The sequence below is a fragment of the Trichosurus vulpecula genome, chromosome 1 (genome assembly GCF_011100635.1).
Source record: "Trichosurus vulpecula isolate mTriVul1 chromosome 1, mTriVul1.pri, whole genome shotgun sequence".
NCBI lineage: Eukaryota > Metazoa > Chordata > Mammalia > Diprotodontia > Phalangeridae > Trichosurus > Trichosurus vulpecula.
Window position 1 is genome coordinate 225,266,354 of NC_050573.1, and position 4,645 is coordinate 225,270,998.

At 36.5% G+C, this 4,645-nt stretch overlaps 1 pseudogene; it reads right to left on the reverse strand.

The window, feature by feature from the left end:
- Positions 1-447: 447 nt before the first annotated feature.
- On the reverse strand, positions 448-1,192 carry LOC118836184 (annotated as a pseudogene).
- Positions 1,193-4,645: the final 3,453 nt, after the last annotated feature.

Genomic DNA, 4,645 nt, shown 5'->3' on the forward strand with positions numbered 1-4,645 from the left:
CATTCCATTACATTCATGTATCATGATTTGTTTAGCCATTCCCCAGGCAAATGAGCACCTATCTTGTTTCCTATTCTTTGCTAACATAAGTATTTAACTGGATATGGAGCTTTTCTTTTGTTAATGACCTTCTTGGGAGATATGCCTAACAGCTGGACCTTTGAGCCAAAGACCAGATTATTACAATTACATTTATGAGATTCTGAACAACTCTTGAAGTCTTATTTAAAAAACCCAAGAACATACAACTGGCATCTGTTACTCTTCCTCTGATAATACACAATTTGTCCAGTAAGCAGCCTGAGAGTGTGCTTTTATTGCGTTTCTAACCAGGAAAAGTCATTAAAGGCAGTCTATATGATGTTGTATATTTCTAAAAATGGTCACCATATGCTATGCTACCAATATGCTACCAATGAAATGTTAGGTAAATAAATCTTTCTCTGGTCAAGTGAAAAAAAAGGGAAATAGTTCTCCACACACTGTACTCAACAAGATGAATTTCCCTAGAAAGTCCGATGAAAATGGCTGCAATTACATGAAGTGAAGGAAGAGGACTAGTCACAGTCTGACTGAAAAACATAGCTGAGCTTGATTCAGAGTGATCTGAATGTGCTATATTTCTGAACACTGAAACATGCATCTGTCAGTGGTCAATTTTCTTCCAATAATTTCATCATTTCACCCTGATGTCTTTTACAACCTATCATCAGTCCTCTTGTTCCAGTATCAATAAGTGAAACACTATGCAGTTCTGGCACACGTCCCTCTTGTTTAGATGCATTCAGTGAAACAGCTTTTCTACCCTCCACATGGATCAATTCATCCTTTTCATTGGACGTCCCAAATACACACCTTAATCTGGCATCCATTAGTTCATTGGGTTTTACTTCTTTCCATCCAACCTCCATAACTGATGTGTTTCATGAAGCAAAAATAGTCCTCACTATGAGCTTGTGTTTACTCCTCTCATTTGGATCACAGTCAAAAGGCATTACAGAATTTGTTAGTCAACGCTGGATCAATAATTCCACTATTCAGCTGTAGCCTTTAATTTGAAATGTCTGCCCGATAGAATTCAAAGCTTAAGATTCATAGCGCCTATATCTGTGAAGGGGCCTTTTAATATGAGGCCTGTGGGTAAGTCCAGGACCAGGATCTGTACATGCCTTGCCATGGTCCCAAAAGCAGGAGCCACCAGAGAGGCGGTGCACGAGGAGGGGGCATGTCATAATTTTTTAAAATCACATTTTTTATGACTTCCTTTGCTTTGCATAATGCCTTGTTTGCAATGTGCTGTATCCCTTTTGAGTGTATGGTAAAACCTTCCTTTATAGAAGTTTCCAGGTAACTCCATTTTCCATCAGTGGCTCTCCTTGGTTTTGACTCCACAGAACATGATGCCTTCCCCAGGATAAGCTGATCACCTAAGATCTCTACACCATGAAGACTGACTCAGCTTTTGATATTCAGCACCTTCTCAATCCCTCAGTTGCCTCTCCTTCTGATTGGAGTGATAGGGAGTGGTACATTAAACTCCTCCCAATACCTTCCTTTATAGAGGGTTTAGAACTTTCCAAGTAAATCTCCATTTTCCAAGTGCTGCTTGGTTTTGACTCCAGGGAACATCATACCACTTGGCAGCACATTACTCCCTCCCCCCCACAGCTTGTCAGCTTCCTTTCATGAATTATTTTCCTCCTTTAGACTGTAAGATCCTTGAGGGCAGGAACTATCTTTCTTTTTCTTATTTGTATCCCCAACAGTTAGTACAGTGCCTGGCACATATTATGCATTCAATAAGTGTTTACTGAATTGAGTTACTGTGAACCACTTGCTCTTCAAATGATTCTCAATTTCAATTCTTCCAAAGTTGTAGCATTTCATTATTCTCAGCCATATAAAACCACTAGGAAAAAAAAAAGGTGGACCTTTTTTCCAAAGAAAAACTTGGAGTCATTAAAATAAATTTGCAATTTCACAAAAGCAATCCAGTCCCTTTTCCTCCTCCTGTTCAGTTCTGGATCCAACCTATTGCCTGTTTGCAGTATCTGTGACACAGATAGAAGCAAAGGAATTTTGATGGGTGTTCATCTAACTGCTTATTGTAATGTGGACAATATGTGTTCTTTATCCACTTAGTTTATGATGACAATACTCAATGTAATATCATAGAATGCTGTACAATACTTGGCTAAGCTGGTCAAGCTGCAGTACACCTAAAAGCCAGACAGGGCTAATCACTCAGACTTGGCTAGGCTCTTAAAACCTAAGCCTATGCCCAGTGACTGTAAGAGAAATATATATGACTAGGGTCAGAGGGTGGATGCTCAAATATTTTCCTGAACTTGACTTTCTACTTCTGCTTATTTCTCTATTTCTGATACTACCCAAATAACTACAGAATGCTATACCAAATTATTAAAAGACTATTTAATGAGACAAAACAACAAATTCATTTGGAGGAAATAAAGTAGGAAAGAGGCTCTACCATATCTCAAACTATTCAAACAGCAATAATTAGCAAAATTATCTGTTGCTGGATGAAAGAAGCAGATCAATGCAACAGACTAGATAAGCAAGACCTAAAAACATAGGCACAAATTCCTATTGCAAAAATTACTTATTTTATAGAATCAGAATTTTAAAAGCCAGAAGGAGACTACAGATTGAATCTCTCCCCTACCACTTTCATTTTACAGATGTGAAAAGTAGTTTTTTCTGTGTAATTTAAAATTGAAATACTGCCAGGTGAACTGAAATAAGCCTTATCCTGAGGCAAAATAAAAAGCCAATCTACTTCATGACATCTGATTTGTCTTCCTCTCAAAAGACAAGTATAATTATATTCCTTCCTTTCATGAGGTCTTTTCTCCATAAATTTACATGGTAGTAGTATCCTTAAAAACCGACAAATTTGGGATCAAAGAGAACAAAGAATATCTGAAAGAAATGATCTGTAATAAAAAAAAATTAGCAATCTGAGACAATTTTTAAGAGATACTATTCTGCACAGTGCAAGGTGATAGCCAAAATAATGTTGATTTAAAGGAGAAAAAAATTATATCAGATAAGTATATATGGCCCAACACTTCCATCTACTGGAAGCTGTAATATAACTTTAGACATACTTCAATTATGCTTGAATATAATTTTTATAGCTGAAAAGTTTTAGTTGTCAATGAAAATACACACTTAAAATTTTTATTTTGATAGGACATAACTAGACAACCAAATAAAATTTCATCCTGTGAGGTATATTCCCTAAGAAATTAATGTTGACAAACATGTAAATTTGAAACCGAAAACATGATATTTTATGCTATCGGTGGCAATGAGATTACAGAGCCACTGGACTACCAGAGTGGCTAAATTAATATTTGCAAAGAAAAACAGAAAAACATCATTGTAACAAATAATAGTCATCATAGATTTAGAGCTGGAAGGAAACTTAAGAAATCATCTGGTCCGATCCTCTCACTTTATAGATGAGGAAACAGGCCCAGAGGGGCTCAGTGGTTTGCTTAAGGTCATGCAGGTAGTAAGAGCCAGAATTTGAACCCAAATCTCTGACTCCAAATTCAGAATGCTTTCCACTATACCTCTCTGCCTTTCTAATAAAAAAAAATGAAAAAAAGATGAGGAGCTAGAATATTATCATGATTATTATGGACACACTTTCATGATCTTTATTAAGTTGACATCTTTCGCTATTATGTCCTATTTCATTGCTAAACTTATGGCTTTCTTTTTCCTTGATGATATACATGCATCAAAGAGAAGCTTACTTATGATCTCCAGTCATGATTAGGGCTTTGGCTCACAAACGGGAATAAGGAGAGAGATTTTAAGATAATAGCTGTTTTTAAGCTATAAATAAGAGTAAAGAAATGAAAGGAACACAGGTAGACTGTTCTACAAAGCAGCAAGGAAAATATAAAAGAGATGCGTCAGATAGAATAATTTAGAGACTTACCTTAGTCAAAAACTATGGCAACTACACAGAGTTGCCTTTGGAAGGTGTTATCATGCAGAGCTGTATGTACAGATGTCTCATGCAATCAGTTTTTCAAAGATGAGGACTTTTGAAACAGGACACAGCCAGCTTAATTTAGCTGCTGGAAATCTTGGAACTTCTCTCCCTACTCTTTCCCAAATCACTGCTCAACACACATTGCCTAAAATATTGGCCTGCATTTCCTTTAAGTCCCAATGGTAACCTCATGTAAGGTAAGGAAGTCTTTTCTGAAGGCCATGAGAAAGTGCTTATTTTTGCTCAAGCCTGTTTATCCCATTCCTCTTCTCTGAAATGGCCTCAATTCATCTCATGAATATGTATTGAGCTGGAAGGAAACAAAGGCCAGATTTTAATATGAGCAAGGCCAGGTGTACCAAAACTTGGAAGTCAGAGGTACGTAAAGCTAAAGCTTCAGTCCCCAGGACAGAAATTCTTAAATGACCAGAATTCAGATCAAGAAAGAGATTCTGTTGGTAATATTAGTATGCAACTCTTCAGAGCACGTAAAAGAGAAACTAACGTAGGATATTTAATATAAGAGTAAAGAAGGTCACTCATTGCTAATATATTATTTTTTGGTCAGAAATATTTTCAGTTAAAAACCAAAAACCACAATTCAGTCAATAA